General features: G+C 48.5%; 5 non-coding genes across 5 annotated transcripts; all 5 read right to left on the bottom strand.

Annotated features, from left to right (window-relative positions):
• Positions 1-1,159: 1,159 nt before the first annotated feature.
• On the bottom strand, positions 1,160-1,232 carry TRNAV-CAC (transfer RNA valine (anticodon CAC)). The gene has a single exon. It is a non-coding gene; the product is annotated as a tRNA-Val (tRNA).
• A 388-nt stretch (positions 1,233-1,620) lies between these two features.
• On the bottom strand, positions 1,621-1,692 carry TRNAS-AGA (transfer RNA serine (anticodon AGA)). Its single transcript has one exon. It is a non-coding gene; the product is annotated as a tRNA-Ser (tRNA).
• A 2,628-nt stretch (positions 1,693-4,320) lies between these two features.
• Positions 4,321-4,432, bottom strand: TRNAL-CAA (transfer RNA leucine (anticodon CAA)). Its single transcript has 2 exons — positions 4,395-4,432; positions 4,321-4,366 (listed from the first exon to the last, which is right to left on the bottom strand). It is a non-coding gene; the product is annotated as a tRNA-Leu (tRNA).
• A 752-nt stretch (positions 4,433-5,184) lies between these two features.
• On the bottom strand, positions 5,185-5,256 carry TRNAP-CGG (transfer RNA proline (anticodon CGG)). The gene has a single exon. It is a non-coding gene; the product is annotated as a tRNA-Pro (tRNA).
• A 7,098-nt stretch (positions 5,257-12,354) lies between these two features.
• Positions 12,355-12,426, bottom strand: TRNAP-CGG (transfer RNA proline (anticodon CGG)). Its single transcript has one exon. It is a non-coding gene; the product is annotated as a tRNA-Pro (tRNA).
• Positions 12,427-17,109: the final 4,683 nt, after the last annotated feature.

Here is a 17,109-nt window from a genome sequence, read left to right as displayed (position 1 = left end):
CTGATGTGAAAAGCAGACCCTTTCTGGTAGTTGTAACCCGCTGCAAGTCATGGACCCTTGCACCTTAGACTTCCAAACCAGAAGCACTGAAGGGCCTGCTAGCTCTTGAGCCAGAGGAGCACGCCTCTTGGATTCAAGCACACTTGCTCGATCAGCGCTCGATCAGGCGAGATTTATATTAGTGGCTCATAGGCCTGAAACACTCACCTGGGAGACGCAGGGTGGCTGATTTCCCGGAATGGCCCTTGATGGGGAAATCACCTCCTTTCCCCCGCCTCATTTCAGAATTGTGTGCTAGTCGCAAGACAGTGTTCAGGGGTTCATGGGTACTGCCTACTCCCAGCTGCCTCTCTGTCTTCTTCATGTAAATTGCAAGTCACGAGGAGGGACCATTGCCTATATGCTCCGCCCACCTAACCAAGAAACCTAGTTTGAGCTTGTCTGCCTGTGTTGTTGCAGGGGCAGTGTCTTCTTTGCCCAAAAGGTGGCAGGAGAGCCTCACTTCAAACAATAGAATCAACTGCTTAAGTAGAAACCAGCATGGTAGTTACTGTCATAAAGTGCAGCTCTAACAGAAGGTGTGCCTGAGACGCCCCTTCCAGTAATACACAGAATTTTGATAGAGGGCCCAGCCGATGGGTTGGTGGAATTCTCCTCACATGCCACAGCAGCTTCCAAAGATAGTGGTGTGAGGAGCTGGCTCTGCAAGCAGAGCAAGATTTAAGGGAAGAAAATACACCTGTCAGAAGTGGGATTTGAACCCACGCCTCCATGAAGAGACCAGAAGGCTCAGCTTCACTGAAGATCAAGCTCTCTTGAGTCTGGCGCCTTAGACCACTCAGCCATCCTGACAGCCAAAACAGTGTGCAGGTCGGACTCTTCAGTCTGCACTTGTTGATTTTGCCGCTTGCAATTTTCCTATCAAAGTCACAGCTTTAAAGGCCCCACAATATAACATGGGCAAGAAAAAAAAAAAAAAAACGAACAAGAAACAATGCACATGCACGACCACCGAGGGATGCAGATAACTTTTTAGCGTCCTGCAATAGTAAAGCACGTTTTACACAGGTCACAAGTTTTTAAAGGTCATTTCTGTCTAAGTGTGCATTGAGAGAGACTGAGGTTTTAGGGAGCAAACACAAAAGCTGCTGCTTCCAAGTGTTTCTGCCCGGTCTCAAACCGAGGACCTTTTGCGTGTGAGGCAAACGTGATAACCACTACACTACAGAAACAAGCTTGCTGGTTTGACTGAAGGAGCACAGTTCCCCTCATATGTTTGCACGATTTCCTCTATACTTTATCAGCAGTTGATCGGAATGCGAGGGGTAAGTGTGAAAATTGCAGCGGTGTCAGCCAGCATGCATACACTCAGACGTCCTGAAAAATCCCACAGCTGCGGGCAGAGACAGACAAATATCTGATGCCTAAATGCCAGGAAGGAGAGCCTGTGAAATCATCACACAGGGCGCACTGAGAGCAAGCAGGAAGGAAGCCAAGGCATTGTAATCCATTTTTCACCTGAGGCAAAAAATATGTTTTGCGCAACAATGCTTCGAGTGGAATGAGAAATGTTGACGGGTTGTGTATTTTGAGCAGGATTTGATTGTTTTCCGCTAAAATGGGCTCGTCCGGGATTTGAACCCGGGACCTCTCGCACTCTGAGCGAGAATCATACCCCTAGACCAACGAGCCTGGGCACTGAAATGCAACGGCTCCGACCCTGCTCGGAGGTTTGGTGACAGAGAGTGGGAGACTACATCCCAAAGCAAGAAACTGCACATGGTGCTCTCTTCTGCAGTACGACTAGAGTCATTTGCATGGTCTTCATCGAACATGACATAAAAAGCCTCTATCCTTTAGACATTTTGGCCCAGATTTACAAGAAAATGACTAAGCGCGACGCTGTGCCAAATTTGCAAGCCCCACGCGCCGTCATTTTCAAAATGCAGGGAAGCGCCGTATTTAGTAGAATACAGCGCACCCCTGTGCTTCCCCCTGCGCCAGCTCTAAATTAGCTGCTGAGCGCCAATGCAGCCGTTCTTGCACCATGGTACAAGGATGACTACGTTGAGGGGGAAATTGTTTTTGTGCAGGAAGGGACACCTTCCTGCCCAAAAAAAAAATCTTCAATGGTGATTTGCTCTTACTTCTATGTGTGCTGCAGAATGCATCACACATAGAAAGAGCAAAAACAAGGAGAAATGAAAACATTTCTCAGTGCGCCACTCTAACGACACCCCTGGGATGGTGTTGGATTTTGGCGCTGACGCAGATTTACGCCAACTCCTAAATCTGGAGCAGCATCAAAATGCTATGGTGTTGCTGTGGCACACTCCCAACAACACCCATTGCACGCCCCTTCCAGGGAACGCGCTGCGTGCTAAGGGGGCGTATTTACAAGGTGGTGTTAAGCCACAAAAAGTGGCTGAACGCCATCTTGTAAATACCGCGCAGTGCATAGTGCCACCGGGGCGTCACTTAAAGTGATGCTCCGGTGGCGATAGGGCCTTGTAAGTCTGGCACTTTATTTGCTCAAGGTGTGTGTTCTTGGTGAGGGCAGGAAAGCTATTTTCGCTCTCGTACCTTCCTTCCTTGGCTGGCTTGAATGCTGTAGGCTCAGGCTTCATTGCAAAGGTCAAACAGTGAGCAACTGACTGCCGTAAGCTGGCGCAACTCCTCTTGGTGAGCTGTGACAGATGCCCCAGGAGCGTAGTACCTCACGATGGTGAGGGATAGACACAGTCTCTTTTATCTCAGCTTGCCTGTCAGGTGAGGCAGGAAATGCAGATACTGTGAAAAAGCCCAGCGACTCGAACCAGGGACCTTTCGCATGTGAGGTGCGCATGATAACCACTACACTACACAAACAGACACACTTGCCGGCTTGCTTCATGTGGCTATGCATTGTACTGGAACCACCACACTATGGAAACAGACACACCTGCTTGCTTTATGTGGCTATGCATTGGACTGGGATGCAAGGATGAGGGCCAATGTTCATGACGCTCAAAGCTGAGCCTTCCGGAACACGATCTCTTCCCTTGGAAGAAAGGAACTGGGATCACTTTCATTCCAAGAGGTGATTTCAGAACTGGACCCGAAATTACCATGGAGAAACACTGTGCATTTAATGTTCCTACGAGCACTGCTGCTCCAGCACAGAAAAGCAGTTGCAAAGAAATCTTGCATACCTTCATGATGCTGAACCGTCTCGACGCCAGTATAAAGCATGTATTGCATTGCAAAATGACATCTTACAAGAGTGAAAAGCAGAAATACTCCTGTTTAAAACACAGACTGAACCTATAAAGGTAGGGGTTTGTCTGAGATTTGAACCGAGGTCCTCTCACACCCGAAGCGAGAATCATACCCCTATACCAACTAGACTGCCGCTGCATAGTCATTTGAAACATCTTCTGAAGCGTCTTTCCGAAAAGCAGGGCCATTTGGAGGCTCTCTCTCTCTAAGCGTGCCATAGCAATTGATGTTTTATGTCAAGGATTTTTTGTTTGTCTCTAGCAAGGCAAGAGGTAGTCAAAATGCCCTGTGCCAGTGAGCTGAACTAGGGCACTGATGTGAAAAGCAGACCCTTTCTGGTAGTTGTAACCCGCTGCAAGTCATGGACCCTTGCACCTTAGACTTCCCAACCAGAAGCACTGAAGGGCCTTCTAGCTCTTGAGCCAGAGGAGCATGCCTCTTGGATTCAAGCACACTTGCTCGATCAGCGCTCGATCAGGCTTGATCAGGCGAGATTTATATTAGTGGCTCATAGGCCTGAAACACTCACCTTGGAGACGCAGGGTGGCTGATTTCCCGGAATGGCCCTTGATGGGGAAATCACCACCTTTCCCCCGCCTCATTTCAGAATTGTGTGCTAGTCGCAAGACAGTGTTCAGGGGTTCATGGGTACTGCCTACTCCCAGCTGCCTCTCTGTCTTCTTCATGTAAATTGCAAGTCACGAGGAGGCACCATTGCCAATATGCTCCGCCCACCTTACCAAGAAACCTAGTTTGAGCTTGTCTGCCTGTGTTGTTGCAGGGGCAGTGTCTTCTTTGCCCAAAAGGTGGCAGGAGAGCCTCACTTCAAACGATAGAATCAACTGCTTAAGTAGAAACCAGCATGGTAGTTACTGTCATAAAGTGCAGCTCTAACAGAAGGTGTGCCTGAGACGCCCCTTCCAGTAATACACAGAATTTTGATTGAGGGCCCAGCCGATGGGTTGGTGGATTTCTCCTCACATGCCACAGCAGCTTCCAAAGATAGTGGTGTGAGGAGCTGGCTCTGCAAGCAGAGCAAGATTTAAGGGAAGAAAATACACCTGTCAGAAGTGGGATTTGAACCCACGCCTCCATGAAGAGACCAGAAGGCTCAGCTTCACTGAAGATCAAGCTCTCTTGAGTCTGGCGCCTTAGACCACTCGGCCATCCTGACAGCCAAAACAATGTGCAGGTCGGACTCTTCAGTCTGCACTTGTTGATGCTGCCGCTTGCAATGTTCCTATCAAAGTCACAGCTTTAAAGGCCCCACAATATAACATGGCCAAGAAAAAAAAAAAAAAAAGAACAAGAAACAAGGCACATGCACGACCACCGAGGGATGCAGATAACTTTTTATCGTCCTGCAATAGTAAAGCACATTTTACACAGGTCACAAGTTTTTAAAGGTCATTTCTGTCTAAGTGTGCATTGAGAGAGACTGAGGTTTTAGTGAGCAAACACAAAAGCTTCTGCTGCCCAGTGTCGAACCGGGGACCTTTTGCGTGTGAGGCAAATGTGATAACCACTACTCTACAGAAACAAGCTTGCTGGCTTGACTGAAGGAGCACAGTTCCACTCATATGTTTGCCCGATTTCCTCTATACTTGATCAGCAGTTGCTCAGAATGCGAGGGGTAAGTGTGAAAATTGCAGCGGTGTCAGCCAGCATGCATACACTCAGACGTCCTGAAAAGTCACAGCTGCGGGCAGAGACAGACAAATATCTGATGCCTAAATGCCAGGAACGCAAGCCTGTGAAATCATCACACAGGGCGCACTGAGAGCAAGCAGGAAGGAAGCCAAGGCATTGTAATCCATTTTTCGCCTGAGGCAAAAAATATGTTTTGCGCAACAATGCTTCGAGTGGAATGAGAAATGTTGAGGGGTTGTGTATTTTGAGCAGGATTTGATTGTTTTCCGCTAAAATGGGCTCGTCTGGGATTTGAACCCGGGACCTCTCGCACCCGAAGCGAGAATCATACCCCTAGACCAACGAGCCTGGGCACAGAAGCGCTACGGCTCCCACCCTGCTCCGAGGGTTGGTGGCAGAGAGTGGGAGACTACATCCCAAAGCAAGAAACGCCACATGGTGCTCTCTTCTGCAGTATGACTAGAGTCATTTGCATGGTCATTATCGAACATGACATAAAAAGCCTCTATCCTTTAGACATTTTGTCCCACATTTACAAGAAAATGACTGAGCGCGACGCTGTGCCAAATTTGCAAGCCCCACGCTCCGTCATTTTCAAAATGCAGGGAAGCGCCGTATTTAGTAGAATACAGCGCACCCCTGTGCTTCCCCCTGCGCCAGCTCTAAATTAGCTGCTGAGCGCCAACGCAGCCGTTCTTGCACCATGGTACAAGGATGACTGCGTTGAGGGGGAAATTGTTTTTGTGCAGGAAGGGACACCTTCCTGGCCAAAAGAAAAATCTTCAATGGTGATTTGCTCTTACTTCTATGTGTGCTGCAGAATGCAGCACACATAGAAAGACAAAAAACGAGGAGAAATGAAAACATTTCTCCTCAGTGCGCCACTCTAACGATACCCCTGGGATGGCGTTGGATTTTGGCGCTGACGCAGATTTACGACAACTCCTAAATCTGGAGCAGCATGAAAATGCTATGGTGTTGCTGTGGCACACTCACAGCAACACCCATTGCACGCCCCGTCCGGGGAAGCGCTGAATCCTACGGTGCCGTATTTACAAGGTGGTGTTAAGCCACAAAAAGTGGCTGAACGCCATCTTGTAAATACCGCGCAGTGCATAGTGCCACCGGGGCGTCACTAAAAGTGATGCTCCGTTGGCGATTGGGCCTTGTAAGTCTGGCACCTTATTTGCTCAAGGTGTGTGTTCTTGGTGAGGGCAGGAAAGCTATTTTCGCTCTCATACCTTCCTTCCTTGGCTGGCTTGAATGCGGTAGGCTCAGGCTTCAATGCAAAGGTCAAACAGTGAGCAACTGACTGACGTGAGCTGGCGCAACTCCTCTTGGTGAGCTGTGACAGATGCCCCAGGAGCGTAGTACCTCACGATGGTGAGGGATAGACACAGTCTCTTTTATCTCAGCTTGCCTGTCAGCTGAGTCAGGAAATGCAAATACTGGGAAAAAGCCCAGCGACTTGCTGTTTTTGCTTGGCTTCGAACCAGGGACCTTTTGCATGTGAGGTGCGCATGATAACCACTACACTACACAAACAGACACACTTGCCGGTTTGCTTCATGTGGCTATGCATTGTACTGGAACCACCACACTATGGAAACAGACACACCTGCTTGCTTTATGTGGCTCTGCATTGGACTGGGATGCAAGGACTGAGGGCCAATGTTCATGACGCTCAAAGCTGAGCCTTCCGGAACACGATCTCTTGCCTTGGAAGAAAGGAACTGGCATCACTTTCATTCCAAGAGGTGATTTCAGAACTGGACCCGAAATTACCATGGAGAAGCACTGTGCATTTAATGTTCCTATGAGCACTGCTACTCCAGCACAGAAAAGCAGTTGCCAATAAATCTCGCATACCTTCATGATGCTGAACCGTCTCAACGCAGGTATAAAGCATGTATTGCATTGCAACATGACATCTTACAAGAGTGAAAAGCAGAAATACTCCTGCTTAAAACACAGACTGAACCTATAAAGGTAAGGGTTTGTCTGGGATTTGAACCAAGGTCCTCTCACACCCGAAGCGAGAATCATACCCCTATACCAACTAGACTGCTGCTCCAGAGGCATTTGAAACATCTTCTGAAGCGTCTTTCAGAAAAGCAGGGCCATTCGGAAGCTCTCTCTCTAAGCGTGCCATAGCAATTGATGTTTTCTGTCAAGGATTTTTTGTTTGTCTCTAGCAAGGAAAGAGGTAGTCAAGATGCCCTGTGCCAGTGAGCTGAACTAGGGCACTGATGTGAAAAGCAGACCCTTTCTGGTAGTTGTAACCCTCTGCAAGTCCTGGACCCTTGCACCTTAGACTTCCAGACCAGAAGCACTGAAGGGCCTGCTAGCTCTTGAACCAGAGAAGCATGCCTCTTGGATTCAAGCACACTTGCTCACTCAGCGCTTGATCAGGCTCGATCAGGTGAGATTGATAGTAGTGTCTCATAGGCCTGAAACACTCACCTGGGAGACGCGGGGTGGCTGATTTCCCGGAATGGCCCTTGATGGGGAAATCACCTCCTTTCCCCCGCCTCATTTCAGAATTGTGTGCAAGTCGCAAGACAGTGTTCAGGGGTTCATGGGTACTGCCTACTCCCAGCTGCCTCTCTGTCTTCTTCATGTAAATTGCAAGTCACGAGGAGGCACCATTGCCAATATGCTCCGCCCACCTAACCAAGAAACCCAGTTTGAGCTTGTCTGCCTGTGTTGTTGCAGGGGCAGTGTCTTCTTTGCCCAAAAGGTGGCAGGAGAGACTCACTTCAAACGATAGAATCAACTGCTTAAGTAGAAACCAGCATGGTAGTTACTGTCATAAAGTGCAGCTCTAACAGAAGGTGTGCCTGAGATGCCCCTTCCAGTAATACACAGAATTTTGATTGAGGGCCCAGCCGATGGGTTGGTGGATTTCTCCTCACATGCCACAGCAGCTTCCAAAGATAGTGGTGTGAGGAGCTGGCTGTGCAAGCAGAGCAAGATTTAAGGTAAGAAAACACACCTGTTAGGAGTGGGATTTGAACCCACACCTCCATGAAGAGACCAGAAGGCTCAGCTCCACTGAAGATCAAGCTCTCTTGAGTCTGGCACCTTAGACCACTCGGCCACCCTGACAGCCAAAACATTGTGCAGGTCTGACTCTTCAGTCTGCACTTGTTGATGCTGCCGCTTGCAATGTTCCTATCAAAGTCACAGCTTTAAAGGCCCCACAATATAACATGGCCAAGAAAAAAAAAAAAAACAGAACAAGAAACAAGGCACATGCACGACCACCGAGGGATGCAGCTAACTTTTTATCGTCCTGCAATAGTAAAGCACATTTTACACAGGTCACAAGTTTTTAAAGGTCATTTCTGTCTAAGTGTGCATTGAGAGAGACTGAGGTTTTAGTGAGCAAACACAAAAGCTACTGCTGCCCAGTGTCGAACCGGGGACCTTTTGCGTGTGAGGCAAATGTGACAACCACTACACTACAGAAACAAGCTTGCTGGCTTGACTGAAGGAGCACAGTTCCCCTCATATGTTTGCCCGATTTCCTCTATACTTGATCAGCAGTTGCTCAGAATGCGAGGGGTAAGTGTGAAAATTGCAGCGGTGTCAGCCAGCATGCATACACTCAGACGTCCTGAAAAGTCACAGCTGCGGGCAGAGACAGACAAATATCTGATGCCTAAATGCCAGGAATGCAAGCCTGTGAAATCATCACACAGGGCGCACTGAGAGCAAGCAGGAAGGAAGCCAAGGCATTGTAATCCATTTTTCGCCTGAGGCAAAAAATATGTTTTGCGCAACAATGCTTCGAGTGGAATGAGAAATGTTGAGGGGTTGTGTATTTTGAGCAGGATTTGATTGTTTTCCGCTAAAATGGGCTCGTCTGGGATTTGAACCCGGGACCTCTCGCACCCAAAGCGAGAATCATAGCCCTAGACCAACGAGCCTGGGCACAGAAGTGCTACGGCTCCCACCCTGCTCCGAGGGTTGGTGGCAGAGAGTGGGAGACTACATCCCAAAGCAAGAAACGCCACATGGTGCTCTCTTCTGCAGTATGACTAGAGTCATTTGCATGGTCGTCATCGAACATGACATAAAAAGCCTCTATCCTTTAGACATTTTGTCCCAGATTTACAAGAAAATGACTGAGCGCGACGCTGTGCCAAATTTGCAAGCCCCACGCTCCGTCATTTTCAAAATGCAGGGAAGCGCCGTATTTAGTACAATACAGCGCACTCCTGTGCTTCCCCCTGCGCCAGCTCTAAATTAGCTGCTGAGCGCCAACGCAGCCGTTCTTGCACCATGGTACAAGGATGACTGCGTTGAGGGGGAAATTGTTTTTGTGCAGGAAGGGACACCTTCCTGGCCCAAAGAAAAATCTTCAATGGTGATTTGCTCTTACTTCTATGTGTGCTGCAGAATGCAGCACACATAGAAAGAGAAAAAACGAGGAGAAATGAAAACATTTCTCCTCAGTGCGCCACTCTAACGATACCCCTGGGATGGCGTTGGATTTTGGCGCTGACGCAGATTTACGACAACTCCTAAATCTGGCACAGCATCAAAATGCTATGGTGTTGCTGTGGCACACTCACAGCAACACCCATTGCACGCCCATTCCAGGGAAAGCGCTGAATGCTAAGGTGCCGTATTTACAAGGTGGTGTTAAGCCACAAAAAGTGGCTGAACGCCATCTTGTAAATACCGCGCAGTGCATAGTGCCACCGGGGCGTCACTAAAAGTGATGCTCCGTTGGCGATTGGGCCTTGTAAGTCTGGCACCTTATTTGCTCAAGGTGTGTGTTCTTGGTGAGGGCAGGAAAGCTATTTTCGCTCTCATACCTTCCTTCCTTGGCTGGCTTGAATGCGGTAGGCTCAGGCTTCAATGCAAAGGTCAAACAGTAAGCAACTGACTGACGTAAGCTGGCGCAACTCCTCTTGGTGAGCTGTGACAGATGCCCCAGGAGCGTAGTACCTCACGATGGTGAGGGATAGACACAGTCTCTTTTATCTCAGCTTGCCTGTCAGCTGAGTCAGGAAATGCAAATACTGGGAAAAAGCCCAGCGACTTGCTGTTTTTGCTTGGCTTCGAACCAGGGACCTTTTGCATGTGAGGTGCGCATGATAACCACTACACTACACAAACAGACACACTTGCCGGTTTGCTTCATGTGGCTATGCATTGTACTGGAACCACCACACTATGGAAACAGACACACCTGCTTGCTTTATGTGGCTCTGCATTGGACTGGGATGCAAGGACTGAGGGCCAATGTTCATGACGCTCAAAGCTGAGCCTTCCGGAACACGATCTCTTGCCTTGGAAGAAAGGAACTGGCATCACTTTCATTCCAAGAGGTGATTTCAGAACTGGACCCGAAATTACCATGGAGAAGCACTGTGCATTTAATGTTCCTATGAGCACTGCTGCTCCAGCACAGAAAAGCAGTTGCAAAGAAATCTTGCATACCTTCATGATGCTGAACCGTCTCAACGCAGGTATAAAGCATGTATTGCATTGCAACATGACATCTTACAAGAGTGAAAAGCAGAAATACTCCTGTTTAAAACACAGACTGAACCTATAAAGGTAAGGGATTGTCTGGGATTTGAACCGAGGTCCTCTCACACCCGAAGCGAGAATCATACCCCTACACCAACTAGACTGCTGCTGCAGAGGCATTTGAAACATCTTCTGAAGCGTCTTTCAGGAAAGCAGGGCCATTTGGAGGCTCTCTCTCTAAGCGTGCCATAGCAATTGATGTTTTCTGTCAAGGATTTTTTGTTTTGTCTCTAGCAAGGAAAGAGGTAGTCAAGATGCCCTGTGCCAGTGAGCTGAACTAGGGCATTGATGTGAAAAGCAGACCCTTTCTGGTAGTTGTAACCCTCTGCAAGTCCTGGACCCTTGCACCTTAGACTTCCAGACCAGAAGCACTGAAGGGCCTGCTAGCTCTTGAGCCAGAGAAGCATGCCTCTTGGATTCAAGCACACTTGCTCGCTCAGCGCTCGATCAGGAGAGATCAGGCGAGATTTATAGTAGTGGCTCATAGGCCTGAAACACTCACCTGGGAGACGCGGGGTGGCTGATTTCCCGGAATGGCCCTTGATGGGGAAATCACCTCCTTTCCCCCGCCTCATTTCAGAATTGTGTGCAAGTCGCAAGACAGTGTTCAGGGGTTCATGGGTACTGCCTACTCCCAGCTGCCTCTCTGTCTTCTTCATGTAAATTGCAAGTCACGAGGAGGCACCATTGCCAATATGCTCCGCCCACCTAACCAAGAAACCCAGTTTGAGCTTGTCTGCCTGTGTTGTTGCAGGGGCAGTGTCTTCTTTGCCCAAAAGGTGGCAGGAGAGACTCACTTCAAACGATAGAATCAACTGCTTAAGTAGAAACCAGCATGGTAGTTACTGTCATAAAGTGCCGCTCTAACAGAAGGTGTGCCTGAGATGCCCCTTCCAGTAATACACAGAATTTTGATTGAGGGCCCAGCCGATGGGTTGGTGGATTTCTCCTCACATGCCACAGCAGCTTCCAAAGATAGTGGTGTGAGGAGCTGGCTGTGCAAGCAGAGCAAGATTTAAGGTAAGAAAACACACCTGTTAGGAGTGGGATTTGAACCCACGCCTCCATGAAGAGACCAGAAGGCTCAGCTTCACTGAAGATCAAGCTCTCTTGAGTCTGGCTCCTTAGACCACTCGGCCATCCTGACAGCCAAAACATTGTGCAGGTCTGACTCTTCAGTCTGCACTTGTTGATGCTGCCGCTTGCAATGTTCCTATCAAAGTCACAGCTTTAAAGGCCCCACAATATAACATGGCCAAGAAAAAAAAAAAAAACAGAACAAGAAACAAGGCACATGCACGACCACCGAGGGATGCAGATAACTTTTTATCGTCCTGCAATAGTAAAGCACATTTTACACAGGTCACAAGTTTTTAAAGGTCATTTCTGTCTAAGTGTGCATTGAGAGAGACTGAGGTTTTAGTGAGCAAACACAAAAGCTACTGCTGCCCAGTGTCGAACCGGGGAGCTTTTGCGTGTGAGGCAAATGTGATAACCACTACACTACAGAAGCAAGCTTGCTGGCTTGACTGAAGGAGCACAGTTCCACTCATATGTTTGCCCGATTTCCTCTATACTTGATCAGCAGTTGCTCAGAATGCGAGGGGTAAGTGTGAAAATTGCAGCGGTGTCAGCCAGCATGCATACACTCAGACGTCCTGAAAAGTCACAGCTGCGGGCAGAGACAGACAAATATCTGATGCCTAAATGCCAGGAACGCAAGCCTGTGAAATCATCACACAGGGCGCACTGAGAGCAAGCAGGAAGGAAGCCAAGGCATTGTAATCCATTTTTCGCCTGAGGCAAAAAATATGTTTTGCGCAACAATGCTTCGAGTGGAATGAGAAATGTTGAGGGGTTGTGTATTTTGAGCAGGATTTGATTGTTTTCCGCTAAAATGGGCTCGTCCGGGATTTGAACCCGGGACCTCTTGCACCCGAAGCGAGAATCATACCCCTAGACCAACGAGCCTGGGCACAGAAGTGCTACGGCTCCCACCCTGCTCCGAGGGTTGGTGGCAGAGAGTGGGAGACTACATCCCAAAGCAAGAAACGCTCATGGTGCTCTCTTCTGCAGTATGACTAGAGTCATTTGCATGGTCGACATCGAACATGACATAAAAAGCCTTTATCCTTTAGACATTTTGTCCCAGATTTACAAGAAAATGACTGAGCGCGACGCTGTGCCAAATTTGCAAGCCCCACGCTCCGTCATTTTCAAAATGCAGGGAAGCGCCGTATTTAGTAGAACACAGCGCACCCCTGTGCTTCCCCCTGCGCCAGCTCTAAATTAGCTGCTGAGCGCCAACGCAGCCGTTCTTGCACCATGGTACAAGGATGACTGCGTTGAGGGGGAAATTGTTTTTGTGCAGGAAGGGACACCTTCCTGGCCAAAAGAAAAATCTTCAATGGTGATTTGCTCTTACTTCTATGTGTGCTGCAGAATGCAGCACACATAGAAAGAGAAAAAACAAGGAGAAATGAAAACATTTATCCTCAGTGCGCCACTCTAACGATACCCCTGGGATGGCGTTGGATTTTGGCGCTGATGCAGATTTATGACAACTCCTAAATCTGGAGCAGCATTAAAATGCTATGGTGTTGCTGTGGCACACTCACAGCAACACCCATTGCACGCCCCTTCCAGGGAAAGCGCTGAATGCTAAGGTGCCGTATTTACAAGGTGGTGTTAAGCCACAAAAAGTGGCTGAACACCATCTTGTATATACCGCGCAGTGCATAGTGCCACCGGGGCGTCACTAAAAGTGATGCTCCGTTGGCGATTGGGCCTTGTAAGTCTGGCACTTTATTTGCTCAAGGTGTGTGTTCTTGGTGAGGGCAGGAAAGCTATTTTCGCTCTCATACCTTCCTTCCTTGGCTGGCTTGAATGCAGTAGGCTCAGGCTTCAATGCAAAGGTCAAACAGTGAGCAACTGACTGACGTAAGCTGGCGCAACTCCTCTTGGTGAGTTGTGACAGATGCCCCAGGAGCATAGTACCTCACGATGGTGAGGGATAGACACAGTCTCTTTTATCTCAGCTTGCCTGTCAGCTGAGTCAGGAAATGCAAATACTGGGAAAAAGCCAAGCGACTTGCTGTATTTGCTTGGCTTCGAACCAGGGACCTTTTGCATGTGAGGTGCGCATGATAACCACTAAACGACACAAACAGACACACTTGCCGCTTTGCTTCATGTGGCTATGCATTGTACTGGAACCACCACACTATGGAAACAGACACACCTGCTTGCTTTATGTGGCTCTGCATTGGACTGGGATGCAAGGACTGAGGGCCAATGTTCATGACGCTCAAAGCTGAGCCTTCCGGAACACGATCTCTTGCCTTGGAAGAAAGGAACTGGCATCACTTTCATTCCAAGAGGTGATTTCAGAACTGGACCCGAAATTACCATGGAGAAGCACTGTGCATTTAATGTTCCTATGAGCACTGCTGCTCCAGCACAGAAAAGCAGTTGCAAAGAAATCTCGCATACCTTCATGATGCTGAACCGTCTCAACGCAGGTATAAAGCATGTATTGCATTGCAACATGACATCTTACAAGAGTGAAAAGCAGAAATACTCCTGTTTAAAACAAAGACTGAACCTATAGAGGTAAGGGTTTGTCTGGGATTGAACCAAGGTCCTCTCACACCCGAAGCGAGAATCATACCTCTACACCAACTAGACTGCTGCTGCAGAGGCATTTGAAACATCTTCTGAAGCGTCTTACAGGAAAGCAGGGCCATTTGGAGGCTCTCTCTCTAAGCGTGCCATAGCAATTGATGTTTTCTGTCAAGGATTTTTTGTTTGTCTCTAGCAAGGAAAGAGGTAGTCAAGACGCCCTGTGCCAGTGAGCTGAACTAGGGCACTGATGTGAAAAGCAGACCCTTTCTGGTAGTTGTAACCCTCTGCAAGTCCTGGACCCTTGCACCTTAGACTTCCAGACCAGAAGCACTGAAGGGCCTGCTAGCTCTTGAGCCAGAGAAGCATGCCTCTTGGATTCAAGCACACTTGCTCACTCAGCGCTTGATCAGGCGAGATTTATAGTAGTGGCTCATAGGCCTGAAACACTCACCTGGGAGACGCGGGGTGGCTGATTTCCCGGAATGGCCCTTGATGGGGAAATCACCTCCTTTCCCCCGCCTCATTTCAGAACTGTGCAAGTCGCAAGACAGTGTTCAGGGGTTCATGGGTACTGCCTACTCCCAGCTGCCTCTCTGTCTTCTTCATGTAAATTGCAAGTCACGAGGAGGCACCATTGCCAATATGCTCCGCCCACCTAACCAAGAAACCCAGTTTGAGTTTGTCTGCCTGTGTTGTTGCAGGGGCAGTGTCTTTTTGCCCAAAAGGTGGCAGGAGAGACTCACTTCAAACGATAGAATCAACTGCTTAAGTAGAAACCAGCATGGTAGTTACTGTCATAAAGTGCAGCTCTAACAGAAGGTGTGCCTGAGATGCCCCTTCCAGTAATACACAGAATTTTGATTGAGGGCCCAGCCGATGGGTTGGTGGATTTCTCCTAACATGCCACAGCAGCTTCCAAAGATAGTGGTGTGAGGAGCTGGCTGTGCAAGCAGAGCAAGATTTAAGGTAAGAAAACACACCTGTTAGGAGTGGGATTTGAACCCACGCCTCCATGAAGAGACCAGAAGGCTCAGCTTCACTGAAGATCAAGCTCTCTTGAGTCTGGCACCTTAGACCACTCGGCCATCCTGACAGCCAAAACATTGTGCAGGTCTGACTCTTCAGTCTGCACTTGTTGATGCTGCCGCTTGCAATGTTCCTATCAAAGTCACAGCTTTAAAGGCCCCACAATATAACATGGCCAAGAAAAAAAAAAAAAACAGAACAAGAAACAAGGCACATGCACGACCACCGAGGGATGCAGATAACTTTTTATCGTCCTGCAATAGTAAAGCACATTTTACACAGGTCACAAGTTTTTAAAGGTCATTTCTGTCTAAGTGTGCATTGAGAGAGACTGAGGTTTTAGTGAGCAAACACAAAAGCTACTGCTGCCCAGTGTCGAACCGGGGACCTTTTGCATGTGAGGCAAATGTGATAACCACTACACTACAGAAACAAGCTTGCTGGATTGACTGAAGGAGCACAGTTCCCCTCATATGTTTGCCCGATTTCCTCTATACTTGATCAGCAGTTGCTCAGAATGCGAGGGGTAAGTGTGAAAATTGCAGCGGTGTCAGCCAGCATGCATACACTCAGACGTCCTGAAAAGTCACAGCTGCGGGCAGAGACAGACAAATATCTGATGCATAAATGCCAGGAACGCAAGTCTGTGAAATCATCACACAGGGCGCACTGAGAGCAAGCAGGAAGGAAGCCAAGGCATTGTAATCCATTTTTCGCCTGAGGCAAAAAATATGTTTTGCGCAACAATGCTTCGAGTGGAATGAGAAATGTTGAGGGGTTGTGTATTTTGAGCAGGATTTGATTGTTTTCCGCTAAAATGGGCTTGTCTGGGATTTGAACCTGGGACCTCTTGCACACGAAGCGAGAATCATACCACTAGACCAACGAGCCTGGGCACAGAAGCGCTACGGCTCCCACCCTGCTCCGAGGGTTGGTGGCAGAGAGTGGGAGACTACATCCCAAAGCAAGAAACACCACATGGTGCTCTCTTCTGCAGTATGACTAGAGTCATTTGCATGGTCGTCATCGAACATGACATAAAAAGCCTCTATCCTTTAGACATTTTGTCCCAGATTTACAAGAAAATGACTGAGCGCGACGCTGTGCCAAATTTGCAAGCACCACGCTCCGTCATTTTCAAAATGCAGGGAAGCGCCGTATTTAGTAGAATACAGCGCACCCCTGTGCTTCCCCCTGCGCCAGCTCTAAATTAGCTGCTGAGCGCCAACGCAGCCGTTCTTGCACCATGGTACAAGGATGACTGCGTTGAGGGGGAAATTGTTTTTGTGCAGGAAGGGACACCTTCCTGGCCAAAAGAAAAATCTTCAATGGTGATTTGCTCTTACTTCTATGTGTGCTGCAGAATGCAGCACACATAGAAAGAGAAAAAACAAGGAGAAATGAAAACATTTCTCCTCAGTGCGCCACTCTAACGATACCTCTGGGATGGCGTTGGATTTTGGCGCTGACGCAGATTTACGACAACTCCTAAATCTGGAGCAGCATCAAAATGCTATGGTGTTGCTGTGGCACACTCACAGCAACACCCATTGCACGCCCCTTCCAGGGAAAGCGCTGAATGCTAAGGTGCCGTATTTACAAGGTGGTGTTAAGCCACAAAAAGTGGCTGAACGCCATCTTGTAAATACCGCGCAGTGCATAGTGCCACCGGGGCGTCACTAAAAGTGATGCTCCGTTGGCGATTGGGCCTTGTAAGTCTGGCACCTTATTTGCTCAAGGTGTGTGTTCTTGGTGAGGGCAGGAAAGCTATTTTCGCTCTCATACCTTCCTTCCTTGGCTGGCTTGAATGCGGTAGGCTCAGGCTTCAATGCAAAGGTCAAACAGTGAGCAACTGACTGACGTAACCTGGCGCAACTCCTCTTGGTGAGCTGTGACAGATGCCCCAGGAGCGTAGTACCTCACGATGGTGAGGGATAGACACAGTCTCTTTTATCTCAGCTTGCCTGTCAGCTGAGTCAGGAAATGCAAATACTGGGAAAAAGC

The sequence above is a fragment of the Pleurodeles waltl genome, unplaced genomic scaffold, assembly GCF_031143425.1.
Source record: "Pleurodeles waltl isolate 20211129_DDA unplaced genomic scaffold, aPleWal1.hap1.20221129 scaffold_91, whole genome shotgun sequence".
Taxonomy (NCBI): domain Eukaryota; kingdom Metazoa; phylum Chordata; class Amphibia; order Caudata; family Salamandridae; genus Pleurodeles; species Pleurodeles waltl.
The sequence above is the reverse complement of the archived record's forward strand: the minus strand, read 5'-3'. Positions and strand labels throughout refer to the sequence as shown.